The 18,320-nt window shown below is 40.6% G+C and overlaps 1 pseudogene; it reads right to left on the bottom strand.

Moving 5' to 3' along the window:
* Window positions 1-3,991, bottom strand: part of LOC114042719 — a 31,494-nt pseudogene extending 27,503 nt beyond the window's left edge.
* Between the last annotated feature and the right edge of the window lie 14,329 nt (window positions 3,992-18,320).

Genomic DNA, 18,320 nt, shown 5'->3' with positions numbered 1-18,320 from the left:
CCTGATCTTATTGGAAATGCTTCTAGCTCATCCCCATTACATATAATTCTTGCTGATGGTTTTAGATAGGTGCTACTTAGCATTTTAAGGAAGACTCCATTTATTCCTATGCTCTCTAGTGTTTGTAATAGGAATGGGTGTTGTATTTTGTCAAAAGCTTTTTCTGCATCTCTTGAGATAATCATGTGATTTCTGTTAGTTTTGTTGTTGATATGGTCAATTACGCTGATAGTTTTCCTCATACTGAACCAGCCCTGCAATCCTGGTATAAATCCTACCTGGTCATAGTGTATTATTCTCGTGATAAGTTTCTGTAATCTCTTTGATAATATATTATTAAAATTTTTGCATCTATATTCATTATGGAAATTGGCCTATAATTTTCTTTCTCTGTTTTGACTCTTCAAAGTTCAGATATCACCACTATATTTGTATCATAAAATGAATTTTGAAGGACGCTATTTTCCCAAATAGTTTATACAATATTGGAATTAATTGTTCTTTAAATGTTTGATAGAATTCACTTGTAAATCCATCTGGCTCTGGAGATATTTTCTTGGGGAGTTCATTGATGCCTTGTTCAGTTTCTTTTTCTGAAATGGGGTTATTTAAGTTTTTGACTTCCTCTTCTGTTAATCTAGGCAATTTTTATTTTTGTAAATATTCATCCATTTCACTAAGATTGTAAAATTTATTGGCATATAGTTGGACAAAATAGATCCTAAATATTGTTTTAATTTCCTCTTCATTGGTGGTGAATTCACCTTTTTCATTTTTGATACTGGTAATTTGGTTATCTTTCTTTTTTTTAATCATATTAACCAAAATTTCATTTATTTATTTATTTATTTTTTGTAAACGCAGCTTAGTTTTATTTATTAGTTCAATAGTTTTCTTAATTGTAATTTTATAATCTATCCTTTGGTTTTCAGAATTTCTAATTTGGTATTTAATTGGGGATTTTTAATTTGTGCTTTTTCTAGCTTTTTTAGGTGCATGACCAATTCACTGATTTCCTCTTTATCTATTTTATTCATGTAAGCACTGAGACATATAAAATTTCCCCTGAAAACTGCTTTGGCTGCATCTCATAAATTTTAGTATGTTGTCTCATTATTTTCATTCTCTTGGATGAAGTTATTGATTAATTTTATGAATTGTTGTTTGAGCAACTCATTCTTTAGGATTAGAGTATTTTGTTTCCAATTAATTTTTAGTCTATCTTTCCATGGTCCTTTATTACATGTAATTTTTATTGCATCATGGTCTGGAAAAGGATGCATTTAATATTTCTGCCTTTTTACATTGGATTGTGATGTTTTCGTGCCCTAATGCCTGGTCAGTTTTTGTATAGGTGCCATGTACCACTGAGAAAAAGGTATATTCTTTACTATCCCCATTCAATTTTCTCCAGAGGTCTGCCATATCTAACTTTTCTAAGACTCTATTCACCTCCTTAATTTCTTTCTTGTTTATTTTGTGGTTAGATTTATCTAGTTCTGAGAGGGAGAGGTTGAGGTCCCCCACCAGTATAGTTTTGCAGTCTCTTTCTTCCTGTAACTCACTTAACTTCTCCTCTAAGAATTTGGATGCTGTATCACTTGGTGCATATATGTTTGCTATTGATATTACTTAATTGTCTATGATACCTTTTAGCAGGATGTAGTTTCCTTCCTTATCCCTTTTAATTAGATCTATTTTTGCTTTTGCTTTACCTGAGATCAGGATTGCTATCCCTGCTTTTTGTACTTCAGCTGAAGCATAATATATTCTGCTCCAGCCTTTTACCTTTACTCTGTGTGTATTTGCTTCAAATGTGTTTCTTGTAAACAGCATATTGTAAGATTGTAGTTTTTGATCCACTCTGCTATCTGCTTCCATTTTATGGGAAAGTTCATCCCATTCACATTCACAGTTATTATTACTAACTGTGTCCTACTTTCCTTCCTAATTTTCTCCCTGTTTATTTTTTTCTCTCTCTTTTGTCCCTTTTCCTTCTCACCGGTGTTTTGCTTCTGACCACCACCTCCCTCAGTCTGCCCTCCCTTACATCAGCCCCCCTCCCTTTTTTTTCCCCTTTCCCCTACTACTTCTTATAAGGTAAGATAGATTTTTATACCCAATTGAATATGTATGATATTTCCACTTTGAGCCAAATCCAATGAGAGTAATGTTCAAACAATACTTACCTCCCTCCCTTCTTTCCCTCTACTGTAATAGGTCTTTGATCATTTCATGTGATGTAATTTATACCTTTCTGCCTCCTCCTTTCCTCTTCTCCTAGTACAATATTTTTTCACCCTTTAATTAATTTTTTTATCATCACATCAAATTCAACTTATATCCACACCCTCTGTCTACATATATATACCTCTTCTAAATGTCACAATGAAGATACATTTCTCAAGAATTGTGAGTATCTTCCTATGTAGGGTGTAAACAGTTTAACCTTATTGGATAACATTGTTTTCTTTTCTTTTCCTGTTTACCTTTTTATGCTTCTCTTGAGTCTTGTATTTGAAGATTAAATTTTCTGTTCAGCTTCGGATTTCCCATCAGGAAAATTTGGAAGTCCCCTCTTTCATTGATGCCCATCTCCTCCCTTGAAAGATTATGCTCAATTTTGCTGGGTAGATGATCCTTGGTTGTAATCCAAGCCCATTTGCCTTATGGAATATCATATTCTAAGTCCTCTGATCTTTAACGTAGAAGCTGCAAGGTCCTCCACAATCCTGACTGTGCTTCCATGATATTTAACTTGTTTCTTTCTGCCTGCTCGCAATATTTTCTCCTTGGCCTGATAATTATGGAATTTGGCTACAATATTCCTTGGCTTTTTCATTTTGGGATCTCCTTCAGGAGGTGATCAGTGGATCCTTTTGATGGCTATTTTTACCTTCTAGTTCTAGAACCTCAGGACAGTTTTCCTTGATAATTTCTTGAAAGATGCAGTCCAGGTTCTTTTTTTTTTTATCATGGCCGTCAGGTAGACCAGTGATTCTTAAATGATCTCTCCTAGATCTGTTTTCCAGGTCAGTGGTTTTTTGAATGATGAATTTTACATTTTCTTCTCTTTTTTCATTCTTTTAATTTGTTTGACTGATTATTGATGTCTTACCATGTCATTACCTTCCACTTACCCAATTCTAATTTTTAACAAATTGTTTTCTTCAATTAGCTTTTGTGCCTCCTTTTCCATTTGGTCAATTCTATAGTTTAAGGAGTTGGTTTCTTCGGTGTACTTTTTTCCCCATTTGGCTAATTGTATTTTTTAAGGGATTGTTTTCTTCAGTCAATTTTTGTCCTTCCTTTTCCAAGTTGTTGACTCTCTCTTTCATACCTGTCATTTCTTTTCCCAATTTTCGTTCTACCTCTCGTTTGACTTTTAATATCCTTCTTGAGCTCTTCTAAGAAGGCTTTTTGGGCTTGAGGCCAGTTCATATTCCCCTTTGAGGTTTTAGATGTAGGAATATTGACAATGTTGTCCTCTTTTGAATTTGTGTTTTGATCTTCCCTGTCCCCAAAGAAAGAATCTGTGGTCAGCGGCCATTTCTTCTTTTTGCTCATCTTGTTTGCCTAATTCCTGGCTTTTAAGTTCAACTCTCCTGCTCGAGCACAGGGGCCACAATCCCAAGCTTCTTGTGCTGGGGTCCAGGGGCCTGGTCACTGGCTTTGTATGTTGGGCCCTCATGTGCTGGCAGTAGGAGCCTGTAGGGGTTTCACAGCTTACCTGGTGCTGAGCTTGGGTCCTAGTTGTGGGGTCTGGTGAGTGCTGAGGCCATGTGAGATTTTTCTGTGAATCCCCAGGGCTACACTGAAGCTCAGGGGGTGAGGGGGCGGGGCATGGTCTGGAAGCTGGAGGACACCTGCTCACCCAGGGTTGTGCTAAAGCATGTGGAGGTCTGGCTGCTGGAGGATGCCTGCCCACCAGGGCATATGGTGATTCTCTGATTTGGATTCCGCCGGTTCTCCTGGCTGTGCCAGCACACATGGGGGGTCTTGGTCTTGGTGCTTGCCTACTCCACCACCCTGGGACTCAATATCTCACACTTGTTTGCTGAGGTGAGGCCGGTGGCTGGATTGCCAGGATGTCTCTGGACCTAGACTGTGCTCCCCTTCCACCAGAGCAAGAGGGACCTTTCCTGCTGATACCCCAAGCCTCCTGGGTTAATAGAATGCTCCACTCCATTTTTATGATAGTTCTGCTGTTCCAGGATTATTCCTGGTGTGATATTTTCTGGATTTTTAGAGTTCAATAAGGGAGAATGAGAGTGACTTACTGCTTACTCCATCATTTTGGTTCCCTAAGTCCTAGTAATTTTCCAGGGTCTGATTTGAACTCAGGACTTTCTGACTCCAGATTCAGGACTCCAAACCCTGTGCCACCTAGCTTCCTATCCTGGGAACTGAGGGAGTTTTTATTTTGTCCTGTTCTGACTCTTTAAGTGACTTGTCTAGGGTCACACAGACAGAAAATTTCTAAGGCCATATTTGAACTCAGGAAGCCGAATCTTCCTGACTTCAGGGCAGGCACTCTATATACTGTGCCACCTCCCTGCCAATGAGAGTATTCTTAGAACATGGACCAGAAGCAGTTAAAAAACAACAATTTTATGTCTTCTCTGTTCCATGGGCCAATGGAAGGGCAGGAACAGGTTAATTTTAAAAGCACCAGTCTAAAATACATATGATAAAAAAATTTATTTCAATACAATTTATATCAGTCCTTTTGTTGTTGTTTGTTGTCTGTGCCTTACATTTTTCGTCAGGTGAAATAAAACCAGTCTTATATTTGCTTCGTTGTTAGCCTGATTGTTCTCAGGGAATATAAATATCCTTTACTCTTTCTTTGTATTGGCCTAGACAAAAGTCAAATATTAAGGTTCCCCTTAGAGGCCCAGTTGTTCACTGAAAATAACACTGGTTGTAGTAGTGTCTCAAGACTTGTGTTCAAATCCTGCTTTTCATGCTTTGTACCTGTGTGACCTTGGGCCAGTCACTTTCTCTCCCTATGTCTTAGTTTGCTCAGTTGTAGAATGATTGGATTGGACTTGATGGCTTGTAAGGTCCTTTGCAGTTCTAATGCCAGGATCCTCTGCCCAACCTAGCCAAGTACAGCTCGAAGGATGCCCACCAAGGGCAGAATACCTTGGGGCCCATTAACTCCTAAAGCAACTATGAAATGTTAATGGGATAATATAGTGTAAACAAGCTTGGCCCCTGCAAACCAGCTTGAGCCCCCCATAAACCCCCCATAACCTGAGAAAGGCCTAAAACCTGGATTAGCCAATCAGGAGAAAGACATTTTTGGCCCACTCTGAGCTTATCCTACCATAATGCTTTGCATACTCTCTGCCTGAACTCAAAATTCCCTTTTCTGTGTCAGCAACTACAAGGCCAACTGAAGCTGACCAGAAGCATTCTTCTGTTTATGACTGATAAGGACCAGGCGCCTTTAACCATATACCATCTAGAATAATGGTATTTCTCTTGTCTTGTTATTTTATGGACACTGTTATGTCATGTCCTGTTATGACATTCATATGTTATGCCCATGTTTATGGCTGACGTATATGGAAATTATAATTTGGCTGATAGAGGCATCCCAAGCCAGAAAGGGAGGGAGAAGGAAACACTTTCTTGCTCTAAGGATATAAAGTCTCCTTCAACTGGCTTTTCTTTGAGCTCATTCTCATAAACTCCCATGTATAGACCCATACATGTCTCCAGCTTTGGGAGAAATAAACATGCACACGCAGCCTAATTTTGTTGGTCTTTCTTAGACTGAACTCTGTAAGATTGACAATGGTTACAGGTGGGACTCACAATGTATCTTGGAAATGTAACAATATCAATTTTTCTTTTAGAGACAGAAAGATCTTCCTTTTTTGCACAGAGGTAGGGGACTAGAGGTGCAGAATATTATGTATACGTTCAGATGTGGTCACAGTGTGGGTCAGTTTGGATTACCATTTCTATCTATTCCAAATGATAGTCTATTAGGGAGCAGAAATAAGTGGTATAGAAGGAAAAAGAAAGGAAAATGAAACCAGGCTCATGGTGTACTGGAAATTTGGGTTGGTGTGTACTTGGAGTCAGAAAGAACATGGGTTCCAGTCCCTTCTGGGACACTTAATAGATTTGTGACCATGGTAGATCCCCTAACCTCTCAGAACCTCAGTTTCCTCATGTATAAAATAGGAATGATAACATCTGTAGGGAATTTGTGAGAATTAACAGACATAATCCATGTGCAGGATAGATTTAGAGCTCCCAACCCCCACTCATACTGCACATCAAGCCCCCAGAGGGCACCTGCTACATCTGTCTTCAGGCTTTAGCAGGCGTGGGGAACCTGCAGCCTCAAGGCCACATGTGGCCCTCTAGGTCTTCCAGTGCAGCCCCTTGAATCAATCCAACCTTCACAGTTGTTGATTCAGTCAAAGGGCCTTACTTGAGGACCTAGAGGGCCACATGTGGCCTCGAGGCCATGGGTTACCCACCCCCGGTATAGAGGAAGACCTGATTTGGGTGGGTCATAGGTCATGAATCCTCAACAGTGGGTTTCCCCCATAATCATCAGTCAGCATCATTTAGTCCACCTGACTTAATTGTGATACCCTTTTCCAGAAGTGCAAGCAGTGTCTCAAGTGTTTTTCAATATGATTTCATATAGCTGATACTTAAGTGGCAGAGAAGTATGTCAGTGTGTTGAGTAAATATTCCTTGTAGGACTGATGGCAGGAAAATGACCTAGTTCGGTACCTGGATATCAGGGCAAGCACAGGCTGATCTGGAGCTGGCTAGATATAATGGGCTGTGTGAATATATGCTTACTCACTAAGAGAACCTCTCAGCTCAGGGGGGTTGGGGAGGAGTCGATGGGAGAAGGAATCCCCGAACTGAGTGGAATTAAGTCTCCCAAAATGGTCTCTGCAGGTTAGGAGAGTGAGTGTAATTGTGAGATCTCTATCCCTACCCCAGCCTCACCCCCATTCCAGGCAGGTCATTTCTCCTCTTTAGGCTGCCATTCTTTCATTCAGACCATTGGCATCATAATGCTATCTTACTGCACAGGGTCTTTGAGGTTCCAATGAGGCATGTGAATAGTGCTTTGTAATCCCTATAGCACTTTTGGTGTTGTCTTAACCTTTGGAGACAAACTTGGGAAATTGAAGAGTTCAGCCACATACTTGGGCAAAGGACAGGCTTCTTAGCATTTAACTAAGGGGTGATCGTTGTATTTTAATGGCATGATGAATGGAATGTTTGTTCTTCTCAGATCTCAGGCCTTGTAGCCACAGCTGCCTTACCTGGCTTCTTATCCAACCTGGGCTGCTATTGACTTCTCTAGGAATCTCTGTAGATCTCTTCCAATCTCTCTTTCTCTGTATAGACATTTGGGTATATGTATACAGATGCATATCACACACTTTTTTACAGCACCTAGGGATTTAATTGTATGCCCAGCAGATTGTTCAGAAGAAAGTAATGTAAACCCTCACCTCCTCTGTAAACTGAGGGGTTAAAACAGGAGCCTCATAAGAATCCAGCAACTCAGGATTTGAAGTTTCCTTGGAAACAGACCAGTCTCCATGGCAACTGGTGATTAGGATCAGCTGATGCTGCCTTCACAGACACTGAATACTTCCTCAACAGGGACTCACAGTCTGAAGGGAGAGGCTCCTGTCTAGAGCCCATATTGAAATATTTTCCTGCTCTAGAAACTTTGTCAGTACTATCCTACTTTTAAATTAAAAGAGGAAATCCAGACAAGGCAAATCCAGATGAAGTGTCACAGGAGGAGCACAGTAATGGACTTTTTCAGCTCCCCTTCCCCACCTGCCTCCACATTCCCAGGAGACATGTACAAATTGACCTCTGAATTCCTTCCTGAGGTCAATATTGAAATCCTCTCCTGCTGCAGAGGTTTTGCAAGCATCCCTTCTCCTCTTACCCCAGTTCAAAAAGCAGTATACAGGAATTTTGCCCAGTTACTTTCAAAGAAGGGTGGAGGAGGAAAGTGATTCTGAAAGTATGCTTCCTTCTGCCTGGAGTCAGCCCTGCGTTAGTAACCCTCAAATTTGTAGAAGCTCTGCCCAGTTCACCTCCTACACTCTTCTCAACCATGCAAAGTGTGACAAATGCTGATTAAGCCCAAACATAGAGGGATAGGAGATATTGGAGATATATAGGAGATAAGGAGAACTAAGGGAGGAATTGGGCAGGGAGCCAGGCCTGCTTTCTCCAAACCCCAAACTAGAGACCTTTCCTCTACTGTATCACTGTGAATGAGTGGAGTTTACAGGTCAGTGATAAAGAGATCTGAATATTTTCCGTGTCTGTCAAATCACCCATTATAAGAAGTTACCTATTCTGCCCACACCATCTTTAAGCCTTATGGATAAGTTTCACAGTTTCCAGTGTCAGCATCCATGCAGTGTCAAAGTATTGAATTTCTCAGGAAATTAATAGTTCATCAATTGACTCTCCTCCCAACCAGGCTAAGGAATGAACACAGCAGGCCAGAGAAGAGATGGGATTTTTCCATTGCTAGTAGAGTTCATGGGTTCTGCCTTGTTCAGTCTTGTGGGGATGAGCTGCACTGAGCCATCCACATTTGCCATGACAGTGTCTGCTCCAGACCAATGGCATACTTGTTGTAATGTCTTCTCAGAGATGGAAGTCAGACATATCAACTCTCTAAGGCATTTGAGTAATATGTATTGAATTTTGTGATTAAGGATTGTTTCCTTCGTTATATTTATACCCATAGAGCCCAGGAACGTGCCTGGGCCATGCTTGGTGCTTTATAAATCCTTGTTAACTCATTGACTTGGCTTGGATAGGAATGTATTCTTCTGGGTTGTTGGCACTGCTTATTCTATGGATGAGTAGCCTTCTAGCCATGAGAAGACAGGATGTCATCAATCAGCAGAAGCCACCAAAGCTCCCTTGTGCACACCTGGCTAAATCCTATACTGGAGAAGAGAATGACTGCAAAAAGCTTGGTCTATATTTCAAAATATCAAAGGAAGAGGGAAAAGACTAACATGTAGAAAAATAATTCTATTTGGCAATGAATTGGAATCTGAGTGGGTACCCATCTGAAGAGGTTTACCTATGATTCCCAGAAAAACCTTAAAACTTTTAGACTCACTTATCTCTCTTTGACATCTTTCCTCCCCCTCCCTTAAAAAGAACCTGGCAGCTTCAGTTTGTTTACTGGTCCCAGGAAACCCTTAAAGTTTTAGAAACTGCCTTATTTCCCTTTAAAAGCCCTTTGAAAGCAAAATTCCCCTCCCAGCTCCCTTCATTATCTATTCTCATTGTCTGTTCGAATCACTCAGACATTTGGAACTCCCACCTGGGCCCTTTTCCAAAAGGCTCACCTCCCCCCTTCAACTGGGCTTTCCCATTGTTTCACCTTCCTGTGGCCTTTGGCCATTTCTTACCCTTAATCCTAGCTAGGCCACAAGTTGTACTGGGACCCAGATGTTCCGTTCCCCCCAGCTTGCTGGCCACTCCCATCCAGATCTCCTTGGACCCCTCCTCCCATCACTCCAAATTGCTTGGCCACTCCTTAGACACCTCCTCCCGTCACTCCAAGCTGCTTGGACACTCCGAGACCCCTCCCCAATCTTTCTGTACTTAAAGACTCATCTTTCCCTCCACTAAGACGCTGGGAATTTCTCATGCCCCTAGAGGATGAGATCTCATGCCTGCCCGTAATGGGCATCACGTGGCCTATCCACCCCAGCCCCCCACTCAGACGCTGAGTGTTCTAGACTGCCTCATGCCGCTCATAAGGATGAGTGTCACCTGACCACTTTAACCCCATTCAGATCACTGATGTTTGGGTTCCTTTGGAGTCTGGCCTGTATGCTATATTTTTAATAAACTTTTTCTCTGGCTGGAAGATCTGAATTGAATTCATTCAGGCAGATCTGTGCTGCAATTTGGGCTTTTTCCCTCGATCTTGGGGTGCCTCAGTGCATCTAGTAGCACCCCAAAACCCCCACCCTCTTCACATCCACTGGGGAACACTATAAGGAATAAGAATGTATTGGAATACTATTATTCTTTGAGCATTGATAAAGTGAATTGTTTAATAAAAACCTGAGAATTTGCATGATATTGATAGAATAAAATCAGTAGAACCAGGAAATAATTTATAGGAAAATAATATTATAAAAATAGTCAACTTTGAAAGACTTAGAAAATATGTTCAAGAAAATGACCAACCTCAATTCCTGGAGGACTCATGATGAAACATGCTGTCCATATCTAGAGAGCTGGCATTGAGAGATTCAGAATGCAGATTGAGGCATATTTTTTTGGACATGGCCAATACAGGAACTTGTTTTGCTTACTATACTTGTTTCTAAGGGTTTTGCTTTTCTTTGTTTTTTAGGGAATGGGGAGAGGTATGTGGTGTATATGAGGAAGGGCAGAGGAGAGGTAGAAAATACATCTGATAACAAAATTGAATTCAAAAAAGCAAAGAGGTCCTTGTCCACAATTGGTTATTATGTTTTAATTCTATCAAGAACAGTTTTTCCTAAGAAATGTAATTAATTTAAGTGGGTAGGATAATCAGTGGAGCTTTACCCTTACTTCCATGAGTTTTCTCCCAATCTGACATCCTAGGATCTAAGGGTCATTTGACACTCATTATTCCACATCCCTTTGAACTCTGACATTCCATGTCCTCAGATCTCTTCCAGCTCTAGCATTTTTGATTTCTAGAGGCCTTGAATTCAGACAAGACTTTGGGTACCTGGAAGTAGGATATTGGGACAGGATGCCATGCAGAACCACCTACCTCAAAGCTCTCTTCTCTACACAAAGTCCAGAGGGCAAGAGAACCTTCTCCCAGTTTCTAAAGTCACTATACTGCACCTAGTATTACTGGGACAATATTTACCTTCAGGATCTGACTGTGAACCTTCTCCAACAGCCTCCAACCATAAATGTTTCTCTCTCAAGGAAGAAGGGTACGTGTCCCTAGCAGAAGTCTCAAATAAAACCACAACTTTTCCATAAACTCTGTTTTAATTCCTTGAAGTCATGAAACAAGAGTTATAAAAGTGAGAATATAAATAATCATTTCTAGAGGACAGAATGGGAAAGAAACTGACTTCTGTAGAAGAAAGAACTGGATAAAGAATAAGCAGTTTAGGTACAAAAACTTGCTCACATAAGAAACTAATTGCAAAGTAGATAGGACCAGACCGAAATTAACATCTTCATGAGAGCCAAGACATGGAAGAAAATCAAGAGACAGAAACAAATCCTAAAATGTAAGCTATCTCTTGTCACAAATAACCTGGAAGATGTGTCAAGGAGAAGTGATTTAAGTCTCACTGTACTACTAGAAAACCTTAAATACAAAAAGCCTGGATACCACATTTCAAGAAATCACAGATGAAAACTGGCCACAATTATATGAACCCAAGTGTGAAATTAAAATAGAAAAAACACACTTATCAGCTCCTCACAGAAACCGTATATTGTAAACTCCAAAAAAATTCTTTTTTTTTTTTTTAGTCAGAGACAAGTTTCATTAAAGATCTGCCATATTAGCCAGACTCTTAAAGAATCTGAGCACCTGTGAGCTATTGGATAGATTGTAAAAAACTGAGCAATGGCTAGATTTTAAGAATCTGAGCACCTTAATGGAGACAAGATGAACCTTATATACAGAAAGACTGTGGGAGGGATCTAGGAGTGGCCAAGTAGTTTGGGGTGACTGGAGGAGGGGTCTCAGGAAGATCTGCATGGGAGTGGCCAGTAAACTGGGATGAACAGAACTCCTGGGACCTGGACCACTTGACCAAGGGAGATTGCAGTCTAGATAGGATTAAGGATGGGAAGTGGCAGCGACCATCTGGAGGTAATAGGCAATGGAGAACTAGGTAACAGAGTTGGGAGTTTGAGCCTAATGAAAGGCCAGTTAATAGGATTGTAACCTCAGGCAAAAGCCAGAGATTTGGCCATGTAGGAAAAGTCCAGGGTTTTTCCATTTTTGGGTCCAGATACTATTCTCATCATTCCCCCCTCAAACAATTGGGACCCAAATTATTTTGGGGTAAGGGCCAAGGTCTTGACTTCTGAAATTGCTTCCTGCTGGCAAGGGGCGTAGAGCTGTCCCTGCTTTGAGGGGATCCCAAAGAGGAGGTTGACTGGAACCAAGCACAGGCTGCATCCAGGGAACAATGGGGAGACACTGGCTGGTACCCGCTGTTTGCTACCAAGTGTAGGTGAATGGCCTATAGTCTGGAAGACACAAATCTGACAGAAAAGACTGCAGGGTCCAGATATGACAGGATAAAACATCCTTAGCTCTGTTTGGATTCAGATAATTCAGTTTTCCAACCATGCAGTCTCAAATCCACCTCATAGCCAGACTCAGGAATAGCCAGTTTGGTAACTTTTCAAAGGAACATAATGGGAAAACTGAGCCAGGAGGATCCCATCTTAGACTGAGGCTAAAATTGTCCTCTCAGCTTTTCCTGATGCTGACTTCCCACAAGTATCACATTCTCTGAATAGCTTGTGGCATTTCTTTCAGATGGTGGATTATTGATTATGGATGGATTATGATGCATCAGACAACTCAAAATAAAACCCCATGAGTTTTTACCTCAAACAGCAAGTTTCACTAATCACAGCTTAGGAAAAACTTTTCTAAGATTTACATCTCAAATTTAAATTTGTCCTGGTGTAAAAAGCCAATTGTTAGAGATTATTTCTATATACTTACAAATTCTCAGCAAGACAAAACCCAAAGACACTTTTTGGCAAGTTTATACATTAAAACAATAACCAACAATAGCCAAATTATTTTAGCGTTAACCAAATTATGAAAAAATGCTTGATGTAACTGACAAAAAAAGTTCACCAATTTGAAACTTAAAACAAACCCATTACCAATCAGGTGACTTCAGTTTTGTTAAATGCATTTCCAAATTAATTTACACATTGAATCAACATCTCATCATTAACGGTTAAAACTGCAACTTTAAAAGAGCGTGCTTACCCAAGTTCAGAGGCTAGCTTCTTTACCTTGAGCAGGATATACTGAACTTGGGTGATGCTTCCAAGCAAAGGTTACCCCAGGGCCCAAGACCATTGCCAGTGGGGCCCATGCTGTAGAGGGCGAATTCGGAGGTTGGGGGGGGGGGGGGAAGGTTGAAACTCTCTTCTCCTATGAGAAGGATTAACAGATACCCTCTTGACTCAAGGGAAGGGAGTGGGAGAAGGGAGTGACCAGGGTTGTAAGGAGGAGTTTCAAAACTCCTCAATGATCAATCACAAAACCTCCAGAATCTGCTAAGATGTTTTTAGCTGTTCTAACTTTTCCCTGTAACCTCTGTGAAGGAGGATTCAGGAGTGTAGAGGGAAGGGAGTAAGTAAGACTCAGGGAACCAAAAAGCACGTGCAGTTTTCCCAATTCCCTAGCACCAAGAGACTTGACAGAATTGGGCATACACTTCCAGATCGGGCGTCTGTCCTTGTTCTCTATGCTGTGGAAGGTGTACCCAGGTCCATGGCCTTGAACTGAACCAGTGGACTGAGAGCCTGAGAGCCTCAAGTCGAGTGTGCGACAGCCTTGTAACTGTCTGTCCAAAAAGCACCTCCACGCCTTCCTAGGTGCTTGGAGAGCTACCCCAACTGCAGGGCAAGAAAGAAGGGGGTGGGAGACTTACAGTCTTGGCTGGGGAAGAGCTTGGGGTCAGTCAGTTTCCCCATATAGACCACCAAAATGTTGAGGCTTAAGGGTTTAGGGGTCCTGGGACCCTGAAATCACAACATACAGATCCTGCCCGAATGAATTTGACGCAAGCCTTCTTTCAGCCAAAGACAAGGTTTATTAGAACATCCACCATATTGGGCAGACTCTTAAGGAGTCTGAACATTAGTGAGCTATTGGCTAGATTTTAAGAATTCGAGCATTTGGCTAGATTATAAGAATCTGAGCCATGGCTAGATTTTAAGAATCTGAGCCTCCAAAAAATTTCTTAACCAAAATCCAGAGCCTCTAATTCAAAAAAGAACTACAGAAAGAAAAAAGAAAGAAAGGAAGGAAGAGGACACATACTAATGTGCCACAGTCAGCATCAATCAAGATCTAATAGCTGCCACTGTAAAGGATGAGAGAGATTAGAAGATAATATTCCAGAAGGTAGAAGCTAAAGCAAAAAAAAAAAAACCCATTATAACTTAACTAGCATAGCAGAGTATAGTATTCTGGAGGGGGAGGGGGAGAATGTAACATTAATGAATGGAATGGAGTAAGGATTTATTAAGTGCTTGCTCTATGCCAGGCACTGTGCTGTGTGGTTGTGATTTGTCCTTCATTCTCGAAGAGGACTATGACATCAGGAAGATGAAACCATGACTTGCAGATGCATTGGTTTTAAGTGAGGTAGGACTGAGCAAAGTCACCAGCCTCACTTTCTACTTTGGAGCCATTGGGGTCCAGTGGCCAGATATAGATCAGGACAACTGGAGATGGCCCAGCAGGCACTGTGCTAGCTAATTTCAAATATTATCTAATTTAGTCTTCCTAACCACCTTCTGATTATATTAAGAAACAAAAGATTAAGGAAAAGGAATGAAATAGCTTTGGAATATAATCACATAATCAGGAGAGTGGGAAGACCATACAAATATGAAGTAGACTACTCTCATTTTTTAAATATCAAATAAGTGGGGATTAAATATATATATATATATATATATATATATATATATATATATGTGCATGTACAAAAAGAGGCACACAAACTGAATTTAGTGTTGGCATATATGAAACTCAGGCTACCCTCCTGCTTGTCTCAGGCCCCTGCTGCCACTCATCCAACCTTTCCTCTTACCTCCTAGAAGGAGTTTCATATATTGAGTTTCAGTGACTTTTCCTTGCTAGTGATTAGACTATGTGTAAGCCATGGGCCATGAGATCATCAAGCACATCTAGGATAATGTTGTCTTCATCTATTGCCAAGTGGGAGAGTAACTCTATTGGAAAGACCTAAACAATTACTTAGGAGGACAAAGCCCTTACAGTCACCTGCAGTTGCCAACAGAATTTAAATACAAAACGCTTTAGGTCTGTTGGAGTCTGAGTGTCTCAAAGCCAACTTTAAATTTTTTTCAGATGTTTAACATTCATTGCAGCATTGCTGTCTCAATTCTTTACTATTGCTAGAGTGGAAAGGAGCCTCCTGATAGAGTTATAGTAATATGAGCAGGAGAGACCAGCTAAGATGGTAGAGTAGCAGGAAAAAGTACAGGCAAGGTCGGCCCCACAACTGCACCACAAAGACATAGAAATTGCATCAGACTGAGTAGTGAATGGGAAATACAAGAAGAATTTAACTGCGAGTCATTTTCTAGCTCAGGTTAGAAGAGGTCAGGTCAGATAGAGAGGTCTGGGAATAATTATTAAACTATTAGCCATTATTAAACTATCTGGAACTTTTTATCTTGGGGGCTCAGTGAGATTCTGTGCATAGTTGTGCACCAGGGTGAGAAGAGACACTTCTCAGGCCTACGCAGAGGGCCTGACCTTGTTCAGGTAGAAGTATCATGGTCCCACTGGAAGGTGTGCTGCTTGCTACTCTAGGCTGTTCAGGGCTACATCACAGAACCAGGCAGGAACCTGTGCTTAGCAGTGGCATCCTAAGGCAACAAATCTTCATGGACCCTAGACTTTGTCCTCATCGAGAAACATGTACAGAAGCAAGCAGCAGATCAGGTTCAGAGATGCCCTGTCCCTAGCAGCATATCAAGTTCTGAGATCCCGTGCCCAATTATTCCTAGAGGCTGCCGATGAATAACTAAAGCAAGAAAGCCAGACCTAACAGGATCCTAGAGTTCTGTCACTTTGAACCTATAGATCTTTCCAGCTACTGATAGTGGGTTGAGTCCAGTAGGAGTTGAATTAGATTGAAACTCAAAACCAAAATCAGTGAATTTCAGACCTCAGAACTGCAGTGCATTACTCAGAATTATCCAGACCACACAGTTCTGATAAAAAGGAAAGTTTGCAGGTACTCTCCCTGATATATTGGAATAATACACCACTCAGCACCCCAAGAAAGCAACAGCAGCATTCAAAAGGACACAAGTAGGCCCCAGACATTCTCTCCACAAGTTCAGAAAGGCAAGCACTAATAACAAGTTCAAAATCTGGAAGAAGGGCCTGAAGAATGAGCAAACATACAAGAATCTTACCATAAAGAGTTATTAAAATGACAAGGATGCTCAAGCAACAAACTTAGAATAAGTTAATGACTTCAAAAACATCTATAAACAAGCTTTTCCTTGCCTGTTTTATGTAAGATAATTTACCTCATCTACCTCTCCCTGTCTCTTTCTCCTAATACATTCATCTCTCATGCCTTACTTTTATTTTTTAGACATTGTCCCTTCATATTCAACTCACTTGGATTCTTTCAATTGCTATTCTACCCTCTGGTTTTAGAATATCAGGGCAGTTTTCCTTGATAATTTCTTGAAAGATGATGTCTAAGCTCTTTTTTTGATCATTGTTTTCACATAGTCCAGTAATTTTTAAATTCTCTCTCCTGGATTTATTTTTCAGCTCAGTTGTTTCTCCAATGATATATTTCACATCGTCTTCCATTTTTTTTCTATTGGTTTTGTTTCATAATTTCTTGATTTCTCATAGCATCATTAGCTTCCATTTGTTCCATTCTAATTTTTAAGGAATTATTTTCTTCAGTGAGCTTTTGGACTTCCTTTTCCATTGGACAAATTCTGTTTTTAAGACATTCTTCTTCTCATTGACTTTTTGGACCTCTTTTGCCATTTGAGTTAGTCTATTTTTAAAGGTGTTATTTTCTTCACTATTTTTTGGGTCTTTTTTAGCAAGCTGTTGACTTGTTTTTCATGATTTTCTTGCATAACTCTCATTTCTCTTCCCAATTTTTCTTCTACTTCTCTTACTGGATTTTGAAAATTCTTGATCTTCCTTCTTGCCAAAGTAAGATTCCATAGTGTGAGATTTTTTCTGTTTGCCCATTTTCCCAGTCAATTACTTGACTTTTTAAACTCTTTGTTAAGGTAGGGCTGGGCTTCCAGGTTGTTTTGGGCAGAAATTTGTTTCACTCTATTTTTGTCCATTCTGCTGCTCTAGAATTTGTTTAGAGTCAAAGATTTGTGCAACTATTTTCAGAGATAATTCTAGGGACCTATAAGTTTTCCATTCTTCAAAGGTGGTATAATTTAAGAAGACATGTTTACTCCTCTCCTGACCTGTGCTTTGGTCTGTGAGTGACCACAAATACTCTTTTCTGCCCTGGAACTGTGTAGAGGGTTCCCTTTCCACTGATGCCACAAGCTCTGCTATGTCAGTGCTCCTCCTTGCCCTAGGACTCCCTGCATCCCAGATCCAAGTATGGGCAAAGCAACAGAATCCTGTCTCCGTGGCAGCAAGTAGACTACTGTAATATCCTGATGAGTTGTTCAAGCCCCTTACTGTCTGTGAGCTGAGAGCTCTGGGAGCAGTTGCTGCTGCTGCTGCTGCCAACACTACCCCAGGACTGTGCTGGAGCTAGGGCTGGACTGCACTCCTCTCTCACCCAGGTCCCACAGAGCTTTCCTACTGACCTTCTAAGTTGTCTTTGGCATTTGTGGGTTAAGAAGTCTGGAAACCACCACAGCCACCAGTGATTCAGTCCTCTGAGGCCTGCTCCAGGTTTGTTGGGTCACAGTCTGGGCTTGTGTGGCCCATATTGGTCTGTGCTCCTCTCTCAGCTAGGTGCAACAGACATTTCCTGTCAAACTTCCAGGTTGTCTTGGGCTGGAAATTTGTTTCACTCCATCTTTTTGTGGGTTCTGCTGCCCTAGAATTTGTTTAGAGTCATTTTTACAGCTATTTGGAGGGGTTGGGGGAGAGCTCAAGAGCAAAGTCATTCTTTTCACAGTATTGCTGTTACTGAATACAATGTTCTCTTGGTTCTGCTCATTTCACTCTCACTATTTTGTGCAAGTCTTTCCATATTTCTTTTATTTTCTTTTTTAATTACTGAAACTTAAATACATAATAAGAAAAGGGGAAAAAAAGCATGTCAGGAGCACACCAGAACGTAAGAGAGGATTCAAAATATATAGCAGTAAATTTCCATTCTAAGAAAGCCTAGATGGTAAATACTATGCATTGTGTTGAGAGCTGTCCCTCTTTTCTTTGTTTCCTTGTTAGTTTTCTTTGGTTCTCTGCTGTGCACATTTTACTTTGTTCTTTTCCCCCCTTCCTCCCCCTCCAAAAGCTATAATTAAGCATAGATATA

This window comes from Vombatus ursinus, unplaced genomic scaffold (genome assembly GCF_900497805.2).
Source record: "Vombatus ursinus unplaced genomic scaffold, bare-nosed wombat genome assembly UNPS02014735.1, whole genome shotgun sequence".
NCBI lineage: Eukaryota > Metazoa > Chordata > Mammalia > Diprotodontia > Vombatidae > Vombatus > Vombatus ursinus.
The sequence above is the reverse complement of the archived record's forward strand: the minus strand, read 5'-3'. Positions and strand labels throughout refer to the sequence as shown.